A 26,533-nucleotide genomic window follows, 5' to 3' on the forward strand; every position below is an offset into this window, starting at 1 on the left:
CACACAGTAAAGTACAATTTAACACCAGTGAGGGGCGTGCACATTGGGAAGGATAACAAGTACACACACAGTAAAGTACAATTTAACACCAGTGAGGGGCGTGCACATTGGGAAGGATAACAAGTACACACACAGTAAAGTACAATTTAACACCAGTGAGGGGCGTGCACATTGGGAAGGATAACAAGTACACACACAGTAAAGTACAATTTAACACCAGTGAGGGGCGTGCACATTGGGAAGGATAACAAGTACACACACAGTAAAGTACAATTTAACACCAGTGAGGGGCGTGCACATTGGGAAGGATAACAAGTACACACACAGTAAAGTACAATTTAACACCAGTGAGGGGCGTGCACATTGGGAAGGATAACAAGTACACACACAGTAAAGTACAATTTAACACCAGTGAGGGGCGTGCACATTGGGAAGGATAACAAGTATACACACAGTAAAGTACAATTTAACACCAGTGAGGGGCGTGCACATTGGGAAGGATAACAAGTACACACACAGTAAAGTACAATTTAACACCAGTGAGGGGCGTGCACATTGGGAAGGATAACAAGTACACACACAGTAAAGTACAATTTAACACCAGTGAGGGGTTGCACATTGGGAAGGATAACAAGTACACACACAGTAAAGTACAATTTAACACCAGTGAGGGGCGTGCACATTGGGAAGGATAACAAGTACACACACAGTAAAGTACAATTTAACACCAGTGAGGGGCGTGCACATTGGGAAGGATAACAAGTACACACACAGTAAAGTACAATTTAACACCAGTGAGGGGCGTGCACATTGGGAAGGATAACAAGTACACACACAGTAAAGTACAATTTAACACCAGTGAGGGGCGTGCACATTGGGAAGGATAACAAGTACACACACAGTAAAGTACAATTTAACACCAGTGAGGGGCGTGCACATTGGGAAGGATAACAAGTACACACACAGTAAAGTACAATTTAACACCAGTGAGGGGCGTGCACATTGGGAAGGATAACAAGTACACACACAGTAAAGTACAATTTAACACCAGTGAGGGGCGTGCACATTGGGAAGGATAACAAGTACACACACAGTAAAGTACAATTTAACACCAGTGAGGGGCGTGCACATTGGGAAGGATAACAAGTACACACACAGTAAAGTACAATTTAACACCAGTGAGGGGCGTGCACATTGGGAAGGATAACAAATACACACAGTAAAGTACAATTTAACACCAGTGAGGGGCGTGCACATTGGGAAGGATAACAAGTACACACAGTAAAGTACAATTTAACACCAGTGAGGGGCACGCACATTGGGAAGGATAACAAGTACACACACAGTAAAGTACAATTTAACACCAGTGAGGGGCGTGCACATTGGGAAGGATAACAAGTACACACACAGTAAAGTACAATTTAACACCAGTGAGGGGCGTGCACATTGGGAAGGATAACAAGTACACACACAGTAAAGTACAATTTAACACCAGTGAGGGGCGTGCACATTGGGAAGGATAACAAGTACACACACAGTAAAGTACAATTTAACACCAGTGAGGGGCGTGCACATTGGGAAGGATAACAAGTACACACACAGTAAAGTACAATTTAACACCAGTGAGGGGCGTGCACATTGGGAAGGATAACAAGTACACACACAGTAAAGTACAATTTAACACCAGTGAGGGGCGTGCACATTGGGAAGGATAACAAGTACACACACAGTAAAGTACAATTTAACACCAGTGAGGGGCTGCACATTGGGAAGGATAACAAGTACACACACAGTAAAGTACAATTTAACACCAGTGAGGGGCGTGCACATTGGGAAGGATAACAAGTACACACACAGTAAAGTACAATTTAACACCAGTGAGGGGCGTGCACATTGGGAAGGATAACAAGTACACACACAGTAAAGTACAATTTAACACCAGTGAGGGGCGTGCACATTGGGAAGGATAACAAGTACACACACAGTAAAGTACAATTTAACACCAGTGAGGGGCGTGCACATTGGGAAGGATAACAAGTACACACACAGTAAAGTACAATTTAACACCAGTGAGGGGCGTGCACATTGGGAAGGATAACAAATACACACAGTAAAGTACAATTTAACACCAGTGAGGGGCGTGCACATTGGGAAGGATAACAAGTACACACACAGTAAAGTACAATTTAACACCAGTGAGGGGCGTGCACATTGGGAAGGATAACAAGTACACACACAGTAAAGTACAATTTAACACCAGTGAGGGGCCTGCACATTGGGAAGGATAACAAGTACACACACAGTAAAGTACAATTTAACACCAGTGAGGGGCGTGCACATTGGGAAGGATAACAAGTACACACACAGTAAAGTACAATTTAACACCAGTGAGGGCGTGCACATTGGGAAGGATAACAAGTACACACACAGTAAAGTACAATTTAACACCAGTGAGGGGCGTGCACATTGGGAAGGATAACAAGTACACACACAGTAAAGTACAATTTAACACCAGTGAGGGGCGTGCACATTGGGAAGGATAACAAGTACACACACAGTAAAGTACAATTTAACACCAGTGAGGGGCGTGCACATTGGGAAGGATAACAAGTACACACACAGTAAAGTACAATTTAACACCAGTGAGGGGCGTGCACATTGGGAAGGATAACAAGTACACACACAGTAAAGTACAATTTAACACCAGTGAGGGGCTGCACATTGGGAAGGATAACAAGTACACACACAGTAAAGTACAATTTAACACCAGTGAGGGGCTGCACATTGGGAAGGATAACAAGTACACACACAGTAAAGTACAATTTAACACCAGTGAGGGGCGTGCACATTGGGAAGGATAACAAGTACACACACAGTAAAGTACAATTTAACACCAGTTAGGGGTGTGTATATTGGGAAGGATAACAAGTATACACACAGTAAAGTACAATTTAACACCAGTGAGGGCGTGCACATTGGGAAGGATAACAAGTACACACAGTAAAGTACAATTTAACACCAGTGAGGGGCGTGCACATTGGGAAGGATAACAAGTACACACACAGTAAAGTACAATTTAACACCAGTGAGGGGCGTGCACATTGGGAAGGATAACAAGTACACACACAGTAAAGTACAATTTAACACCAGTGAGGTGCATGCACATTGGGAAGGATAACAAGTACACACACAGTAAAGTACAATTTAACACCAGTGAGGGGGTGCACATTGGGAAGGATAACAAGTACACACACAGTAAAGTACAATTTAACACCAGTGAGGGGCGTGCACATTGGGAAGGATAACAAATACACACACAGTAAAGTACAATTTAACACCAGTGAGGGGCGTGCACATTGGGAAGGATAACAAGTACACACACAGTAAAGTACAATTTAACACCAGTGAGGGGGTGCACATTGGGAAGGATAACCAGTACACACACAGTAAAGTACAATTTAACACCAGTGAGGGGCGTGCACATTGCGAAGGATAACAAGTACACACACAGTAAAGTACAATTTAACACCAGTGAGGGGCATGCACATAGGGAAGGATGACAAGTACACACACAGTAAAGTACAATTTAACACCAGTGAGGGCGTGCACATTAGGGAAGGATAACAAATACACACACAGTAAAGTACAATTTAACACCAGTGAGGGGCTGCGCATTGGGAAGTATAACAAGTACACAAACAGTAAAGTACAATTTAACACCAGTGAGGGGCTGCACATTGGGAAGGATAACAAGTACACACACAGTAAAGTACAATTTAACACCAGTGAGGGGCGTGCACATTGGGAAGGATAACAAATACACACACAGTAAAGTACAATTTAACACCAGTGAGGGGCGTGCACATTAGGAAGGATAACAAATGCAGACACAGTAAAGTACAATTTAACACCAGTGAGGGGCGTGCATATTGGAAGGATAACAAGTACACACACAGTAAAGTACAATTTAACACCAGTGAGGGGCGTGCACATTGGGAAGGATAACAAGTACACACACAGTAAAGTACAATTTAACACCAGTGAGGGGCGTGCACATTGGGAAGGATAACAAGTACACACACAGTAAAGTACAATTTAACACCAGTGAGGGGCTGCACATTGGGAAGGATAACAAGTACACACACAGTAAAGTACAATTTAACACCAGTGAGGGGCGTGCACATTGGGAAGGATAACAAATACACACACAGTAAAGTACAATTTAACACCAGTGAGGGCGTGCACATTGGGAAGGATAACAAATACACACAGTAAAGTACAATTTAACACCAGTGAGGGGCGTGCACATTAGGAAGGATAACAAATACACACACAGTAAAGTACAATTTAACACCAGTGAGGGGCGTGCACATTGGGAAGGATAACAAGTACACACACAGTAAAGTACAATTTAACACCAGTGAGGGGCGTGCATATTGGGAAGGATAACAAGTACACACACAGTAAAGTACAATTTAACACCAGTGAGGGGCGTGCACATTGGGAAGGATAACAAATACACACACTGTAAAGTACAATTTAACACCAGTGAAGGGCGTGCACATTGGGAAGGATAACAAATACACACACAGTAAAGTACAATTTAACACCAGTGAGGGGCTGCACATTAGGGAAGGATAACAAGTACACACACAGTAAAGTACAATTTAACACCAGTGAGGGGCGTGCACATTGGGAAAGGATAACAAATACACACACAGTAAAGTACAATTTAACACCAGTGAGGGGCTGCACATTGGGAAGGATAACAAATACACACACAGTAAAGTACAATTTAACACCAGTGAGGGGCTGCATATTGGGAAGGATAACAAGTACACACACAGTAAAGTACAATTTAACACCAGTGAGGGGCATGCACATTGGGAAGGATAACAAGTGCATACACAGTAAAGTACAATTTAACACCAGTGAGGGGCATCCACATTGGGAGGGATAACAAATACACACACACACACACTAAAGTACAATTTAACACCAGTGTGGGCGTGCACATTGGGAAGGATAACAAATACACACACAGTAAAGTACAATTTAACACCAGTGAGGGGCGTGCACATTGGGAAGGATAACAAATACACACACAGTAAAGTACAATTTAACACCAGTGAGGGGCTGCACATTGGGAAGGATAACAAATACACACACAGTAAAGTACAATTTAACACCAGTGAGGGCGTGCATATTGGGAAGGATAACAAATACACACACAGTAAAGTACAATTTAACACCAGTGAGGGGCGTGCACATTGGGAAGGATAACAAGTACACACACAGTAAAGTACAATTTAACACCAGTGAGGGGCGTGCACATTAGGGAAGGATAACAAGTACACACACAGTAAAGTACAATTTAACACCAGTGAGGGGCTGCACATGGGAAGGATAACAAATACACACACAGTAAAGTACAATTTAACACCAGTGAGGGGCTCCATTGGGAAGGATAACAAATACACACACAGTAAAGTACAATTTAACACCAGTGAGGGCGTGCATATGGGAAGGATAACAAGTACACACACAGTAAAGTACAATTTAACACCAGGGAGGGGCGTGCATATTAGGGAAGGATAACAAATACACACAGTAAAGTACAATTTAACACCAGTGAGGGGCTGCACATTAGGGAAGGATAACAAATACACACACAGTAAAGTACAATTTAACACCAGTGAGGGGCGTGCATATTAGGGAAGGATAACAAATACACACACAGTAAAGTACAATTTAACACCAGTGAGGGGCGTGCACATTGGGAAGGATAACAAGTACACACACAGTAAAGTACAATTTAACACCAGTGAGGGGCTCCATATGGGAAGGATAACAAATACACACACAGTAAAGTACAATTTAACACCAGTGAGGGGCGTGCACATTGGGAAGGATAACAAATACACACACAGTAAAGTACAATTTAACACCAGTGAGGGGCTCCATATGGGAAGGATAACAAGTACACACACAGTAAAGTACAATTTAACACCAGTGAGGGGCTGCACATTGGGAAGGATAACAAATACACACAGTAAAGTACAATTTAACACCAGTGAGGGGCTGCACATTGGGAAGGATAACAAATACACACACAGTAAAGTACAATTTAACACCAGTGAGGGGCTGCACATTGGGAAGGATAACAAATACACACAGTATAGTACAATTTAACACCTTGAGGGGCGTGCACATTGGGAAGGATAACAAATTACACACACAGTAAAGTACAATTTAACACCAGTGAGGGGTGTGCACATTGGGAAGGATAACAAGTACACACACAGTACAGTACAATTTAACACCAGTGAGGGGCTCCATATAAGGAAAGGATAACAAATAGACACACAGTAAAGTACACTTTATTACCAGTGAGGGGCGTCCATATAGGGAAAGGATAACAATACACACACAGTAAAGTACAATTTAACACCAGTGAGGGGCGTGCACATTGGGAAGGATAACAAGTACACACACAGTAAAGTACAATTTAACACGAGTGAGGGGCTCCATATGGGAAGGATAACAAATACACACACAGTAAAGTACAATTTAACACCAGTGAGGGGCTGCACATTGGAAAGGATAATAAATACACACACACTAAAGTACAATTTAACACCAGTGAGGGGTTCCATATAGGGAAAGGATAACAAATACACACACAGTAAAGTACAATTTAACACCAGTGAGGGGCTCCATATAGGGAAAGGATAACAAATACACACACAGTAAAGTACAATTTAACACCAGTGAGGGGCTCCATATGGGAAGGATAACAAATACACACACAGTAAAGTACAATTTAACACCAGTGAGGGGCTCCATTGGGAAGGATAACAAATACACACACAGTAAAGTACAATTTAACACCAGTGAGGGCGTGCACATGGGAAGGATAACAAATACACACACAGTAAAGTACAATTTAACACCAGTGAGGGGCGTGCATATGGGAAGGATAACAAATACACACACAGTAAAGTACAATTTAACACCAGAGAGGGGTGTCCATATAGGGAAGGGATAACAAATACACACAGTAAAGTACAATTTAACACCAGTGAGGCGTGCATATGGGAAGGATAACAAATACACACACAGTAAAGTACAATTTAACACCAGTGAGGGCGTGCATATGGGAAGGATAACAAATACACACACAGTAAAGTACAATTTAACACCAGTGAGGGGCTCCATATGGGAAGGATAACAAATACACACACAGTAAAGTACAATTTAACACCAGTGAGGGGCGTGCATATTGGGAAGGATAACAAATACACACACAGTAAAGTACAATTTAACACCAGTGAGGGGCACATTGGGAAGGATAACAAATACACACACAGTAAAGTACAATTTAACACCAGTGAGGGCGTGCATATTGGGAAGGATAACAAATACACACACAGTAAAGTACAATTTAACACCAGTGAGGGGCTCCATATGGGAAGGATAACAAATACACACAGTAAAGTACAATTTAACACCAGTGAGGGGCTCCATATGGGAAGGATAACAAGTACACACACAGTAAAGTACAATTAAACACCAGTGAGGGGCGTGCACATTGGGAAGGATAACAAATACACACAGTAAAGTACAATTTAACACCAGTGAGGGGCTCCATATGGGAAGGATAACAAATACACACACAGTAAAGTACAATTTAACACCAGTGAGGGCGTGCACATTGGGAAGGATAACAAATACACACACAGTAAAGTACAATTTAACACCAGTGAGGGCGTGCATATGGGAAGGATAACAAATACACACAGTAAAGTACAATTTAACACCAGTGAGGGGCTGCACATTGGGAAGGATAACAAGTACACACACAGTAAAGTACAATTTAACACCAGTGAGGGGCACATTGGGAAGGATAACAAATACACACACAGTAAAGTACAATTTAACACCAGTGAGGGGCTCCATATGGGAAGGATAACAAATACACACACAGTAAAGTTCAATTTAACACCAGTGAGGGGCGTGCATATGGGAAGGATAACAAATACACACACAGTAAAGTACAATTTAACACCAGTGAGGGGCACATTGGGAAGGATAATAAATACACACACAGTAAAGTACTATTGAACACCAGTGTGGGGCGTTCATATTGGGAAAGGATAACAAGTACACACACAATAAAGTACAATTTAACACCAGTGAGGGGCGTGCACATTGGGAAGGATAACAAATACACACACAGTAAAGTACAATTTAACACCAGTGAGGGGCTCCATATGGGAAGGATAACAAATACACACACAGTAAAGTACAATTTAACACCAGTGAGGGCGTGCACATTGGGAAGGATAACAAATACACACACAGTAAAGTACAATTTAACACCAGTGAGGGCATCCATATGGGAAGGATAACAAGTACACACACAGTAAAGTACAATTTAACACCAGTGAGGGGCGTGCATATTGGAAGGATAACAAGTACACACAGTAAAGTACAATTTAACACCAGTGAGGGGCGCCATATAGGGGAAGCATAACAAATACACACAGTAAAGTACAATTTAACACCAGTGAGGGGCGTGCACATTGGGAAGGATAACAAATACACGCACAGTAAAGTACAATTTAACACCAGTGAGGGGCGTGCATATGGGAAGGATAACAAATACACACACAGTAAAGTACAATTTAACACCAGTGAGGGGCACATTGGGAAGGATAACAAATACACACACAGTAAAGTACAATTTAACACCAGTGAGGGGCTGCACATTGGGAAGGATAACAAATACACACACAGTAAAGTAAAATTTAACACCAGTGAGGGGCGTGCATATTGGGAAGGATAACAAATACACACACAGTAAAGTACAATTTAACACCAGTGAGGGGCTGCACATTGGGAAAGGATAACAAATACACACACAGTAAAGTTCAATTTAACACCAGTGAGGGGCTGCACATTGGGAAGGATAACAAATACACACACAGTAAAGTACAATTAAACACCAGTGAGGGGCGTCCATACAGGGAAAGGATAATAAATACACACACAGTAAAGTACAATTTAACACCAGTGAGGGGCTCCATATAGGGAAAGGATAATAAATACACACAGTAAAGTATAATTTAACACCAGTGAGGGGCGTTCATATAGGGAAAGGATAATAAATACACACACAGTAAAGTACAATTTAACACCAGTGTGGGGCGTCCATATGGGAAGGCTAATACATACACACACAGTAAAGTACAATTTAACACCAGTGAGGGGCATCCATACAGGGAAGGATAATAAATACACACACAGTAAAGTAATATTTAACACCAGTGAGGGGCTCCATATGGGAAGGATAACAAATACACACACAGTAAAGTACAATTTAACACCAGTGAGGGGCGTGCATATTGGGAAGGATAACAAATACACACACAGTAAAGTACAATTTAACACCAGTGAGGGGCGTCCATATAGGGAAAGGATAACAAATACACACAGTAAAGTACAATTTAACACCAGTGAGGGGTGTCCATATAGGGAAAGGATAACAAATACACACAGTAAACTACAATTTAACACCAGTGAGGGGCTGCATATACGGTAAGGATAATAAATACACAGAGTAAAGTACAATTTAACACTAGTGAGGGTCTCCATATAGGGAAGGATAACAAATACACACACTGTAAAGTACAATTTAACACCAGTGAGGGGCGTGCACATTGGGAAGGATAACAAGTACACATACAGTAAAGGACAATTTAACACCTTGAGGGGCGTGCACATTGGGAAGGATAACAAATTACACACACAGTAAAGTACAATTTAACACCAGTGAGGGGTGTGCACATTGGGAAGGATAACAAATAAACACACACTAAAGTACAATTTAACACCAGTGAGGGGCTCCATATGGGAAGGATAACAAATACACACACAGTAAAGTACAATTTAACACCAGTGAGGGGCGTGCATATTGGGAAGGATAACAAGTACACACACAGTAAAGTACAATTTAACACCAGTGAGGGGCGTGCACATTGGGAAGGATAACAAGTACACACACAGTAAAGTACAATTTAACACCAGTGAGGGGCGTGCACATTGGGAAGGATAACAAGTACACACACAGTAAAGTACAATTTAACAACAGTGAGGGGCGTCCATACAGGGAGAGGATAACAAATACACACACAGTAAAGTACAATTTAACAACAGTGAGGGGCGTGCACATTGGGAAGGATAACAAGTACACACAGTAAAGTACAATTTGACACCAGTGAGGGGCGTGCACACTTGGGGGATAACAAGTACACACAGTAAAGTACAATTTAACACCAGTGAGGGGCTCAATATAGGGAAAGTATAATAAATACCCACAGTAAAGTACAATTTAACACCAGTGAGGGGCACGCACATTGGGAAGGATAACAAATACACACACAGTAAAGTACAATTTAACACCAGTGAGGGGTGTCCATATAGGAAGGATAACAAATACACACAGTAAAGTACAATTTAACACCAGTGAGGGGCATGCACATTGGGAAGGATAACAAGGACACACACAGTGAAGTACAATTTAACACCAGTGAGGGGCATGCACATTGGGAAGGATAACAAGTACAGACAGTCAAGTACAATTTAACACCAGTGAGGGGCGTGCATATTAGGGAAGGATAACAAATACACACACAGTAAAGTTCAATTTAACACCAGTGAGGGGCACATTGGGAAGGATAACAAATACACACACAGTAAAGTACAATTTAACACCAGTGAGGGGCTCCATATGGGAAGGATAACAAATACACACACAGTAAAGTACAATTTAACACCAGTGAGGGGTGTGCACATTGGAAAGGATAACAAGTAAACACAGTAAAGTACAATTTAACACCAGTGAGGGGCGTGCACATTGGGAAGGATAACAAATACACACACAGTAAAGTACAATTTAACACCAGTGAGGGGCGTGCACATTGGGAAGGATAACAAGTACACACACAGTAAAGTACAATTTAACACCAGTGAGGGGCTCCATATGGGAAGGATAACAAATACACACACAGTAAAGTACAATTTAACACCAGTGAGGGGCTCCATATGGGAAGGATAACAAATACACACACAGTAAAGTACAATTTAACACCAGTGAGGGGCTGCACATTGGGAAGGATAACAAGTACACACACAGTAAAGTACAATTTAACACCAGTGAGGGGCTCCATATGGGAAGGATAACAAATACACACACAGTAAAGTACAATTTAACACCAGTGAGGGGCTGCACATTGGGAAGGATAACAAATACACACACAGTAAAGTACAATTTAACACCAGTGAGGGGCTCCATATGGGAAGGATAACAAATACACACACAGTAAAGTACAATTTAACACCAGTGAGGGGCTGCACATTGGGAAGGATAACAAATACACACACAGTAAAGTACAATTTAACACCAGTGAGGGGCATGCACATTGGGAAGGATAACAAATACACACACAGTAAAGTACAATTTAACACCAGTGAGGGGCTCCATATAGGGAAGGATAACAAGTACACACACAGTAAAGTACAATTTAACACCAGTGAGGGCGTGCACATTAGGGAAGGATAACAAATACACACACAGTAAAGTACAATTTAACACCAGTGAGGGCACATATAGGGAAGGATAAAAAATACACACACAGTAAAGTACAATTTAACACCAGTGAGGGGCTCCATATAGGGAAGGATAACAAATACACACAGTAAAGTACAATTTAACACCAGTGAGGGGCACATTGGGAATGATAACAAGTACACACACAGTAAAGTACAATTTAACACCAGTGAGGGGCGTGCACATTGGGAAGGATAACAAGTAAACACACAGTAAAGTACAATTTAACACCAGTGAGGGGCATGCACATTGGGAAGGATAACAAGTACACACACAGTAAAGTACAATTTAACACCAGTGACGGGCGTGCACATTGGGAAGGATAACAAATACACACACAGTAAAGTACAATTTAACACCAGTAAGGGGCTGCACATTGGGAAGGATAACAAATACACACACAGTAAAGTACAATTTAACACCAGTGAGGGGCGTGCACATTGGGAAGGATAACAAATACACACACAGTAAAGTACAATTTAACACCAGTGATGGGCGTGCACATTGGGAAGGATAACAAGTAGACACACAGTAAAGTACAATTTAACACCAGTGAGGGGAGCTCGCATTGGGAAGGATAACAAATACACACACAGTAAAGTACAATTTAACACCAGTGAGGGGCATCCATATAGGGAAAGGATAATAAATACACACACAGTAAAGTACAATTTAACACCAGTGAGGGGCATGCACATTGGAAAGGATAACAAATACACACAGTAAAGTACAATTTAACACCAGTGAGGGGCGTGCACATTGGGAAGGATAACAAGTACACACACAGTAAAGTACAATTTAACACCAGTGAGGGGTGTGCACATTGGGAAGGATAACAAGTACACACACAGTAAAGTACAATTTAACACCAGTGAGGGATGTGCACATTTGGAAGGATAACAAGTACACACACAGAAAAGTACAAATTAACACCAGTGAGGGGCTGCACATTGGGAAGGATAACAAATACACACACAGTAAAGTACAATTTAACACCAGTGAGGGCGTGCAAATTGGGAAGTATAGCAAATAAACACAGTAAAGTACAATTTAACACCAGTGAGGGGCTCCATATGGGAAGGATAACAAATACACACACAGTAAAGTACAATTTAACACCAGTGAGGGGCTGCACATTAGGGAAGGATAACAAGTACACACACAGTAAAGTACAATTTAACACCAGTGAGGGGCATGCACATTGGGAAGGATAGCAAGTACACACACAGTAAAGTACAATTTAACACCAGTGAGGGGCGTGTACATTGGGAAGGATAACAAGTACACACACAGTGAAGTACAATTTAACACCAGTGAGGGGCATGCACATTGGGAAGGATAACAAGTACACACACAGTAAAGTACAATTTAACACCAGTGAGGGGTGTCCACATTGGGAAGGATAACAAGTACACACACAGTAAAGTACAATTTAACACCATTGAGGGGAGTGTACATTGGGAAGGATAACAAGTACACACACAGTAAGGACAATTTAACACCAGTGAGGGACTTGCACACTGTGAAGGATAACAAGTACACACACAATAAAGTACAATTTAACAGCAGTGAGGGGCGTGCACATTGGGAAGGATAACAAGTACACAAACAGTAAAGTACAATTTAACACCAGTGAGGGGCGTGCACATTGGGAAGGATAACAAATACACACACAGTAAAGTACAATTTAACACCAGTGAGGGGCGTGCACATTGGGAAGGATAACAAGTACACACACAGTAAAGTACAATTTAACACCAGTGAGGGGCGTGCACATTGGGAAGGATAACAAGTATACACACAGCAAAGTACAATTTAACACCAGTGTGGGCGTGCACATTGGGAAGGATAACAAGTACACACACAGTAAAGTACAATTTAACACCAGTGAGGGGCGTGCACATTGGGAAGGATAACAAGTACACACACAGTAAAGTACAATTTAACACCAGTGAGGGGCGTGCACATTGGGAAGGATAACAAATACACACAGTAAAGTACAATTTAACACCAGTGAGGGGCGTGCACATTGGGAAGGATAACAAGTACACACACAGTAAAGTACAATTTAACACCAGTGAGGGGCGGGAAGGATAACAAGTACACACACAGTAAAGTACAATTTAACACCAGTGAGGGCGTGCACATTAGGGAAGGATAACAAGTACACACACAGTAAAGTACAATTTAACACCAGTGAGGGCGTGCACATTGGGAAGGATAACAAGTACACACACAGTAAAGTACAATTTAACACCAGTGAGGGGCGTGCACATTGGGAAGGATAACAAGTACACACACAGTAAAGTACAATTTAACACCAGTGAGGGGCGTGCACATTAGGAAGGATAACAAGTACACACACAGTAAAGTACAATTTAACACCAGTGAGGGGGGTGCACATTGGGAAGGATAACAAGTACACACACAGTAAAGTACAATTTAACACCAGTGAGGGGCGTGCACATTGGGAAGGATAACAAGTACACACACAGTAAAGTACAATTTAACACCAGTGAGGGGCGTGCACATTGGGAAGGATAACAAGTACACACACAGTAAAGTACAATTTAACACCAGTGAGGGGCGTGCACATTGGGAAGGATAACAAGTACACACACAGTAAAGTACAATTTAACACCAGTGGGGGGCCTGCACATTGGGAAGGATAACAAGTACACACACAGTAAAGTACAATTTAACACCAGTGAGGGGCGTGCACATTGGGAAGGATAACAAATACACACACAGTAAAGTACAATTTAACACCAGTGAGGGGGTGCACATTGGGAAGGATAACAAGTACACACACAGTAAAGTACAATTTAACACCAGTGAGGGGCGTGCACATTGGGAAGGATAACAAGTACACACACAGTAAAGTACAATTTAACACCAGTGAGGGGTGTGCACATTGGGAAGGATAACAAGTACACACACAGTAAAGTACAATTTAACACCAGTGAGGGGCGTGCACATTGGGAAGGATAACAAGTACACACACAGTAAAGTACAATTTAACACCAGTGAGGGGCTTGCACATTGGGAAGGATAACAAGTACACACACTGTAAAGTACAATTTAACACCAGTGAGGGGCGTGCACATTGGGAAGGATAACAAATACACACAGTAAAGTACAATTTAACACCAGTGAGGGGCGTGCACATTGGGAAGGATAACAAGTACACACACAGTAAAGTACAATTTAACACCAGTGAGGGGCGTGCACATTGGGAAGGATAACAAGTACACACACAGTAAAGTACAATTTAACACCAGTGAGGGGCGTGCACATTGGGAAGGATAACAAGTACACACACAGTAAAGTACAATTTAACACCAGTGAGGGGCGTGCACATTGGGAAGGATAACAAGTACACACACAGTAAAGTACAATTTAACACCAGTGAGGGGCATGCACATTGGGAAGGATAACAAGTACACACACAGTAAAGTACAATTTAACACCAGTGAGGGGCGTGCACATTGGGAAGGATAACAAGTACACACACAGTAAAGTACAATTTAACACCAGTGAGGGGCGTGCACATTGGGAAGGATAACAAGTACACACACAGTAAAGTACAATTTAACACCAGTGAGGGCGTGCACATTGGGAAGGATAACAAGTACACACACAGTAAAGTACAATTTAACACCAGTGAGGGGCATGCACATTGGGAAGGATAACAAGTACACACACAGTAAAGTACAATTTAACACCAGTGAGGGGCATGCACATTGGGAAGGATAACAAGTACACACACAGTAAAGTACAATTTAACACCAGTGAGGGGCGTGCACATTGGGAAGGATAACAAGTACACACACAGTAAAGTACAATTTAACACCAGTGAGGGGCGTGCACATTGGGAAGGATAACAAGTACACACACAGTAAAGTACAATTTAACACCAGTGAGGGGCGTGCACATTGGGAAGGATAACAAGTATACACACAGTAAAGTACAATTTAACACCAGTGAGGGGCATGCACATTGGGAAGGATAACAAGTACACACACAGTAAAGTACAATTTAACACCAGTGAGGGGCATGCACATCAGGAAGGATAACAAGTGCACACACTAAAGTACAACTTCCCTTAAGAACAGCCAGAGATCACATTCAGTCTGGAGCTGGTTTCTCCCTTTCTCTTCAATCCCCAATAAGAATCCCCACTGGTACAGCTATAGGGTACAGGTCTCAGCCTAGTGGTCAAACTAAAGCCTCCAACACCCTCTTTGTCCAACCAGCATTTTGTGTTCCTGCCCAAGTAGCTGACACACACACACTTTCAGATATGAGTTATATACAAACACACAGACACTCCTGGGGAAGGCTGGCACAGGTTCTTCAGCTATATCCCCTTCTCTTCCCAGGCTATAAGGTAGAAATCACTGCCACCAACCACTAATATCAGCTACTAATAAGGCCCTTACCAAAGGGTGTCCAATTTTACTGTGCAATATTATTATTATCCAATTAGTAAGTATGACGAACAGCGGGGCTTATTGGAGTGGCTTGAACAGTATCACTATATACATACAATGTACTTTAGAGCTTACATTATCTCTACACAAAACAGCCACCATTGAAAGGTATGAAAATATTTAATAATAAATAATAAAAACCCAAGACAAATCTCGTCAATTCAACACAGTGCTAGTCAAAAGTTCAGAAATGACAGGAAATGCTTAAAATAATACTGTAAAATAGTCTGACATAAATATAGAAAACAGCTAGACTAAACTTAATATTTTCTAACTATTTCTAAGAGAAGTCACTGTTCTAAATCAATATCCTACTTACAAGGCAAAGAGCTGGTGAGTTTATGTGTTCAGGTTCAGAAAACTCCAAAATGTTCTAATTCTCTCTCTCTCTCTCTCTCTCTCTCTCTCTCTGAGAAAGTTTTAAACTGATAATACATCACCGTGGACTCATTTTAGATTACATCATTCTGGACACTTCTCTGGTTTAATTTCCAAGGCTAACAGAAAATCAGAGTTTAACAGTTCTTTAATCTTGCACCTGGCCAGGAAGCCACAGCAATAAAAGACATTATACATGTAAAATCTAGCAATTAACTCTGGTCTGGTCTCAAAACAACAGAAAACATTTGCTGGTCCAGACATAACAGATCTGAGTTTGATATCAAACAGTCATAAAATGCTTTACTTTATCAGCTTTCTTCCAGTAGGGTGCACTGTGGTTACATTTTTGAAGTTCAGAACATATAACACAGTTTTTCTTGCATTTAGTTTTCTTACATTTGTAAAACAGCCTGTGGATTATATTAATATTTAAAATGACATTGAATTATCTACAAAATTCTATCTAGCTGGGCTGGCAGCATTTCAGTTTTTCACATTTCTCCTCTTCCTCCCCACTAAATGCCAACCCTGACACCCCTCTTCAAACTGCTAATACTTTTAACTCATTCTTCTCTGATACTATTCAATCTCTCGCTAGACAATTAAATACTAATAACTTTTATCCTCCTAACAATCACTTAAACTCTAACTGTAGCTTCTCTTTACAACCCATCTCTACTTCTACCATCTTCAAACTACTTCTCAAACTCAAACCTTGTACTCCCTCTGCTGACAAGCTCCCTCCCCTATTCTTACAAAAAGCAGCCAAAGAAATTGCTTACCCAATTTCTTTACTCATAAATAGAACCATCCAAGAAGGAACCATCCCTCATATCTGGAAAATCTCTCATATTATCCCACTACATAAAGGCGGTAACTCTATTGACTATTCCAACTTTAGACCTATTGCTCTTCTCTCTCCATTAGCAAAAATTATGGAGAAATGTATACATCAGCAACTGGTACAGTACCTATCTCTTCACAATATTTTAGCTCACTGTCAGCATGGCTTTAGACCCCACCATAGTACTACCACTGCCCTCCTTTCCTTTGCAGATACCATTAACAGCAATCGCAACAAGAACCTACTCTCTTCTGCCCTATTCATTGACCTCTCTAAAGCTTTTGACATGGTCAACCACTCTTCTCTAATTAGCATTCTCAACTCCCTCTCATTTGACAGCCTTGCCATTAACTGGTTTACATCATACCTCAGTAACAGACAACAAGCCGTTCTTTGGGAAAACCATATCTCCTCCTTACTTCCCATTGCAATTGGTGTCCCTCAAGGCTCTATCCTTGGTCCTCTCCTCTTCTCCCTCTATATTAATGATCTCCACTCTGTAATTCCTCAAGCTACCTGCATTCAATATGCAGACGACTCTACTATCATTTGTTCAGCATCCACCTCCTCTGATCTAACCACTCTAACTCAAACTACATTCAACACTGTAGAAACATGGTTTACTAGACGGTATCTACTTCTCAATGCCAAAAAAAACAAACTTCTCCTCTTCACCCCCACCACTCGTACCTCTCCACTTAACTTCTCTATCTACTCAAACAACAAAACTATCATCTGTCCTGACTCCACAACAAAACTACTTGGTGTTACCATTGATAACAATCTCTCTTTTGACCAACACATCAACAACACCATCAAAACTGTTAACAGAAATATTGGATCATTATACCGTATAAAACCATTTCTTACCCCATCAACTAGAGCTACTATTGCTCACTCCCATCTTATATCTACTTTCTTCTACGCCTCTCCTATCTTCACCAACCTTAAAAAAACTAACCTAAACAAACTAGCAACTTGCTATAATAACATTGCCCGCTTCGCCACTGGTAAACCTTTTAGAACACATCACTGCCTCAATTTGAAACAGTTAGGCTGGCTGGAACTACAAAACTATCTTAATATTTCACAACTTTCAATTGCCCACAAATTACTATACCAACCTAGTAACACCCCTATACTTTCACAACTTCTACTCCATTATAACAATCTCACCTCTCTTCGTTCTTCCTGTAAACTTATGACCAAACCCATAAAGGCCCACAACTTAGCTGGTGACTCTCTTTTCACCAATACTGTAGGCAGAGTATGGAATTTGCTGCCTAAAGAGTTAACACTAATCTCATCCCTACCTCTCTTCAAACAACATATCAAACTACATTTCCAAAACCACTGGCTCTGTTCTTGTAGTACTCCAGGCTAACTTCCCTCTCCTTACTCTCTCCTAACCTTTAACCCTTCATTTTGCCTGAAAACTAACGTCTACCCTGCTTCCCTTCCCTGCTGTCCTCTTATGCTCTGACCTACATCTACTATCTCTCCCACCTCGTCTTGACTGTCTTCTTTCTTCTCCTCTCTTACTTATGATACTGGCCTTGTGCCATTTCTTTTCTTTCCTTCATACTCCTTCTACTTATCTTCCCGTCGAGCTTTTACTGTAATCTTCATGGCTGTTGCCTTACTGCATAACCATATGTTTTAGGTAAACTTGCTTTGAATTCGACAGAACATTCTGTATGAGTTTAATTTTTGAGTTCCTTTAATGTATGCTGATTTTTGATTATTAGTTGGTTTAAATGTATATTTTTATGTGTAAGTCTTTATTAACAATTTGTCTATCTGTCTTGCTTATGTTATCTGTGGAGCTTTTCTCCCCGGGCCTCTACTGAAAATGGACATATATCCAGCTAGACTAGCCCGGTCAACAAATGTAAAATAAAAAAATAAATAATAAATTCCTGAGGATTCAAGCTAGTTTTTCAAGTGACCCTTGAGAAACATTGCTTGAGAGGGTTAGTTCTATCTGAATATACCTTACCCCATTCCCTGTCTTGACAGCCTATCTGCATTGGCATTGCTAACCCTACTGTGTTGGTGTACTGACATATATGCTTGCAACCCTAGGCTCCATCTTAGCAACTTGAAATTTTGCTGGCTAGCTCAGCGTAACCATGTTAGGGGATAGTGATCTGTAACTACAGTGAATTTCCTTCCACACAGATAAGGCTGAAGTTTCTTCAGTGCCCACACTATGGCTAGACATTCCTTTTCTACAGCTGCATAGCATTCCTCCCTGGGTTGGAGCATATGACAGAGATAAACCATTGGGTGCTCTTCTCCCTCTGAAGAAATCTGGCTAAGTACAGCCTCCACCCCATGGTTTGAAGCATCCACCTGCACAACAAATTATTTGCTGTAATCTGGACTGGATAACACAGTGGGTCATCCCAAAGCTACTTTAAGCTTCTGGAATGCTTGCTCATATGCCGGGGTCCACACTACCTTATCTGGCCTGTTTTTTCCTTGTCAGGTCTGTCAGGAGAGCAGCTATGGTACTATAACTGGGGACAAACTTTCTGTAGTACCTTGCTGTCCCTAAGAATGCCCTCACCTGCTTTTTGGTAACAGGTGCAGGCCATGCCTGAATGGCTTCCACTTTGGCACGTTCTGGCCTGATCTTACCACTCCCTACTCTATGTCCCAGGTACGAGACCACTGCATACCCACCTGACATTTGCTTGGCTTAATGGTCAACTCTGCCATCTGTAGTCTGCCTAGCACCTCCCTGACATGTTTAAGGTGATCTTGCCAGGAATGGCTGTAGATGGCAATATCATCTAGGTAAGCAAGGGCAAACACTCCTGCTCCTGCTAGGATATGATCTACCAACCTCTGGAAAGTCAATGGGGCATGTTTCATCCCAAAAGGCATCTTTGTGAACTCATGCAAGCTAAAAGGAGTCACAAAGGCTGACCTCTCTCTAGCACTGGGAGTCAAGGGCACCTGCCAGTAACCTTTGGTAAGATCAATGGTGGTAAGATACTTAGCCCCACCAAGCTGCTCTAGGGCCTCATCTACCCTAGGCATGGGGTAATCATCTGATTCTATGTGAATATTTAATTTCCTGTAGTCCACATAGAACCTGATGCTGACATCCTTCTTTGGCACCAGCACCACTGGGGAGGCCCAGGGACTGTTGGACTCTTGTATTACCCCTAGTTCCAACATCTTCTGTATCTCCATCAACAGAGTCTGTTTGACTTTCTCAGGCACCCTTTAAAGGGCCTGCCTAATAGGCCTTTGGGGTCCTGTATCCACCTGGTGCTGCACCAGGTGGGTGCATCATGGTTTCCCAGTGAACATGTCCCCATATTCCTGTAACACTGCTTGGATTTCCAGAACCTGGGTAGTAGATAACTGCTGCAACATTGCTACCTCTTCCACTGAGGTGTTAGTCTGAGCCTCACTGAGGAGATCAGTCACCAGATCTCCCTCAGACTCCTCCTGCAATCCACTGCAAATACTCAGCACAAGGGCCTCCCTATCATGGTAAGGTTTCATCATGTTCACATGGTACAATTTGTGCCCCTGCCTTCTGTCTAGCAGTTCTACCATGTAGTTAACATCACTTACCTTTCTTACTACCTTGTAGGGTCCCTCCCAAGCTGCTTGCAGCTTGTTGTGTTTGACAGGAATTTATTTTATTTTATTTAATATTTGTTTACCGGGAAAGTCCGACTGCACACAGGTCCTTTTTCAGTGGAGGCCCGGGGAGAAAAGCTCCACTTATAGGTTGTAAGAATTACATAATAAACACATATTTGCTGATACAATTAGAGTAACAATATAAAAATAAAAGCACATTTTATACATAGTTGTTAATTGTACAAAGATATAGTCAAGATATGTAGGTAATATATACATGATGAGATACACAGTAAAATAATTTTGTGGTTAGAGCAAGTAAAGATGTTTTGAGACATTCACAATACATATGTAGAGAGTTAAATGCTGGGAACATACTGATGTCTAGAGGTGGGTAATTTTGACTCAAGCATGATTTTGTATGGTTCAGAGAGATAAATTGTGCGTAGATGATGCTAAGTTAATAGAGTCTGGGTAGATAAGCTGACAGGCAGTCAAAGTTTAGTAATGCTAACAGTGGGGTTAGCCAGGTTGGTCACAAGGGCAAAGCCATGTATCACATAAATATTGTTTTAGTAGGGTTTTAAACTGTGTCACAGAGTTACTATTGGTTATAGTAGATGGAAGGTTGTTCCATGTTTTAGAAGTATAATAGGAGAAAAGAGATTTGCCTGCTGGGTGGTTGGCTTTTGTAACATCTAGGAGAAGTTTGCTGTTTGAGAGAAGGGATCTAGTGGAGGTGTATTGCCTTATAAGATTTTGGAAAGCTGGGGTGTTATCTGGTTTGTGTAGGAGCTTAGAGGCAAATATTAGTTGGTTGAAGTGGAGTAGATGAGGAAGTTCTAGCCAATTTATTTGTTTAAGTGATATACAGTGGTGAGTTGTGTAAGGGGCATCAGTTGCAAATTTGGCTATTTTATTGTAACATGAGTTTAATTTGGAGAGGCTGGCTTTGCGGAGGTTGGTTAGTATAGGGGAGGCATAAAGGAGGGTTAAGAGGAGGTGAGTATGGGTAATAGAAGCTTTAGTGCTGGCAGTTAAAATTACTTATTCCTGTATAATAGACCTAGTTTTTTTGTGGACCTTTTTATGAATTGACTGATGTGTATATCATATTTGAGGTTACTGAATAAGAAACATTTGAGGTTATTGAATGAGAACCATTACCTGGTGCCCTATAGCATACTCTCTAACTCGAGCAATCCTGTCATACCAGACCTTTTCTTGCTAGTGGGCTTCTGCCAGGTTCTCTTGTGCCAAGAGCAATCCAGCACAAAGGAAGGTAAAATAAGTAGGCTTTAATGTGGCAACTCCATCATGCAAACCGGTTTCGGCTAAGAATCAAGCCTTCTTCAGTGCAACAGAAAATTCAATTAGAGCACATCATAGTGTCTGCTTTTATATCACAACATTTAAAGAGATACATTCAAAATAAATAAATGTGAAGCAGATATGGTGGATGCCAAACATCTTTGTGGTGTATTATTTCAAAAATTTACCAAGAACATGAGATCTTTAAGGGCCAATATCTGGCACCTCAAGTTGTTTAAAGCTTATAAATTGAAAAATATAATGCCACGAGGATTAAGAATCCAAATTCAACCACTTGTGGGTATTATTAATGACCAACTGTCCACAGATTGGGCACAAACACAACACCAAGCATCAATGCTATTTGTAGATACTCTGGTTACTTATTATGAAAGGATGATAGAAACTCAGACTTTAGAAATCAATGCCAATTGCCTAGAAGCCAAGGCTTATGAGTCTGAAAGCTTCTTTAATAACCATTTGGCCAACTTGGTCAAGGATTTGGCTACATTAGAGGAACAACTTATCAAAAAGAAAACTCAGAAATTTCAAAGAGATATTGTTGATTATGAAAAAGGTAAACCTTTTGTTATCCAAAAAAGTGTTTGATTTTCTGACTCCAGTTATAGATCTACCAACAGAAGGAAGAGACCAAGATCTATACTTAGAAAATCTATGCAATCATCAAGTGGGACCTCAGAGGATGAATCATCTTCTGCCACTGATTTTGATTGCCCTTCTAACCAAGATTCTCCAGTGGCTAAACGCAATCAACCTTCAGACCCTTTAGGTTCAAAAACCGCAGAGGGGGGAGAAAACATAGAAAGAAACACACAGAGCATACAACAACTGTTGCAGAAGATTGTAACTCAATAGGCAATGTACACAACATTTCCTCATACGAACTGTCAAATGTACACAATAAAATATTGAACAAGGGTCTCAACTTTTTACCTACGTCTTTTGTTCCTGAGCATGTTCTAGTTAATGAATTGAATGATGTTTGCAGACTACGTAACCTTAAAATATTTTTTTCAGATGTGGAAAACACTCAAAGATGTACTGGATTTCAATTTGGGAGATCTGATTTCCACCCCACCCCCCCATGGACAATCATGTGACTATATTTAAAGAATGCGTTCTTAAGGATTTGCATTTTTCTCAAGGTTATCAGCCTATTCGACACAACCTGACTAAGCAAGAACAGCAAGCACTAAATGAACTTAGTTCCAATCACAATATAGTAATTTTACCAGCTGATAAGGGAGGTGGCATTGTAGTGATGGATTGGGAGATGTATCAGGCTGAGGCGCACAAACAACTATCTGAGGCCCGTTTTTACATACATATGGTGGTGGATCCCATACCCAATTTTAAAAAAACATATTGATACATTCCTGGATTTAGCTATGGAGGAGGGCATTATTAATCAACATACATATAAACAACTTAAGGTTCCAGACCCGATTCCTCAGTACCTATATTTACTCCCCAAGATACATAAACATTCTACATGTCCACCAGGTAGACCTGTTGTATCTGGTAAGGGCTCTCTTACTGAACCTTTGTCTGCTTTTCTGATGCACTATTTAAAACCATTATTGTCCATGGTTAGGTCCAGACTCAAAGACACCACTGAGTTTTTGAATATCATTCGTGATACACAATTGGAACCAGACTGGTTTCTCTGCACACTGGATGTCACCTCCCTCTACACCAGCATACCACATGGTGCTGGATTACAGGCCATCGAATATTGGTTAGAGAAATCCCAATTATACACTCTGGGTTTCAATAATTTTCTACTCAAGATAATAGAATTTGTTTTAACAAAAAACATTTTTTACTTTGATGGCCAGTCCTATTGGCAGGTTAGAGGCACAGCCATGGGAGCATCCTTTGCTCCCATTTATGCTGAATTATTCATGTTTTTTTTTGAAGAGTGGTTTATCTATGATACCAACAATAACTCTTTCTTAAATGAGCTAGATATTTGGAGACGATATCTGGTGGTGGGGTGATGCGACATTTGTACATGATTTTGTTACATATCTCAACAGTAATAGATGGGATATTCATTTCACTCTAAATATTGAATATCAACAAATAATCTTTTTGAATGTCATTGTTACTCAACAAGAAGACCATACATTGGAAACTCGGGTACACAGAAAATTTCTAAAATACAACACTTTACTTCATGCCTCCAGTCATCACCCCCACCATATTATCAACAACATCCCAAAGTCCCAATTCTTACGTATTAAGCATATATGCTCTTCTGAACAATCTCACCAGGAGTGTCAACAAGATCTAACAAACAGGCTGATAACTAGAGGTTATAACAAAGATCGCATTAACTGTAACCCAGGTTAACCGTATGCAGAGATCACAACTTTTGGAATACCAACATGGTACCGCTGGACACAATACACAGATATCCCAACCAATTAGACTAGTCACTACATTTGGAAGTAACACTCCAAGATTTAGGGATATCATCAACAATCATTAGGATATTCTATGTGTGCATGAACATTTAAATGGGATACTACAAGATAGATGTGCTTTTTCCTACCGTAGAGGTAGAACTATCAACTCACATCTTACCCATTACAAACGCTACAACCCACCCATCCCAATGCAGAAAACACTATATGGTGACTCTTTAGTAGGCTGTGTTCCCTGTGGTCACTGCAGTGCATGTACACATATCTTTAAAAGCAAAGAATTTACTAGTTGTGACACTTCCAAAGTGTATCAGATCAGAGTTTTTGGTAACTGCAGCAGTGACTGGTTAATTTATTTAGCTACTTGCACGTGTTCATCTTTCTATGGGGGACAAACATCTAGACCCTTTAGACACTGCATAAGTGAACACTTAAGTGAGATCAGAAATAAAAGAGTTTCTAATGCCCTTTACAAACACACCATCATACATAAAACTGCGAAATTCAAGTTTATCATAATAGATAAAATTCAAATGCACAGAACTTCCAAAGCAGGTTGGCATGATACACTAAACAATATGGAATCCTCTTGGATCACCAGGCTGGGAGCTTTATTTAGACCTGGCCTTAATGAATTAAGTTAAATTTTGTTTTGGTGGTTCTGCTTCACATTTATTTATTTTGAATGTATCTCTTTAAATTTTGTGATATAAAAGCAGACACTAGGATGTGCTCTAACTGAATTTTCTGTTGCACTGAAGAAGGCTTGATTCTTAGCCGAAACCGGTTTGCATGATGGAGTTGCCACAATAAAGCCCACTTATTTTACCTTCCTTTCTGCTGGATTGCTTTTGGATGTACTAATGTATTTGGTTTAATCCGTGCACTTGGTCTACCCTGCGAGGCTTTGGTTTGATCTCTTGTGCCAAGGCCATGAGCTCCCTGAGCCTTGTCCTGAGGTTTAGGACATATGGCACAACAGATTCATTGCGATATTTACACTCACCTTCCCACTCATCATAAATTAAATGTAGAGGTCCCCTCACCCTATGCCCATATAGCAACTCAATGGGTGAAAAACCTGTGGATTCCTGGGGAACCTCTCTGTAAGAAAACAACAGATGAGGCAAATATTTGTCCCACTTCCTTTTAAACTGGTCTGCAAATGCTCATAGCATGTATTTGATTGTAGAGTTTGACCTCTCAACAAAACCATTATTCTGGGGATGGTAGGAGGTGGTCTTCAGGTGCTTTACCCCACAGTACTTCCACAGATAAGCCAGCAGATCTGATATAAAATTGGCACCTCTGTTAGTCAGTATTTCTTTTGGGAAACCTACCCTGCTGAAAATCTCTAACAAAGCATTTGCCACCTTTTTTGCCTCAACAGAGGATAAAAGCCATTGCCTCAGGGTATCTTGTAGCATAACTTACGACCAGTAGGATATACCTTCCCCTGTGGAAATTGGGGTACTCAGAGGCCCCACAATATCCATAGCTACCCTCTAAAATGGCTCCTCAATCACAGGCAAAGGCATCAAAAGGAGCTCTCACCTTCTCTCCTGCCTTGCCTACTTTATGGCACTGCTCACAGGTCCTGCAGTACCCTTTTAAATCTCTGGACATCCCAGGCCAATAAAAGTTCTGCATAATATGTCTCTTTGTATGTTTTATGCTCATATGACATGCAGAGGGAATATCATGAGCTATGGATAGAAGTTCCAGATGGTAGGCACTAGGCACTACCAACTGCTGTATTCTCTCACCTTCTAGCCTT

The sequence above is a fragment of the Protopterus annectens genome, chromosome 14.part0 (genome assembly GCF_019279795.1).
Source record: "Protopterus annectens isolate FY-2018-M chromosome 14.part0, PAN1.0, whole genome shotgun sequence".
Lineage (NCBI taxonomy): Eukaryota > Metazoa > Chordata > Ceratodontiformes > Protopteridae > Protopterus > Protopterus annectens.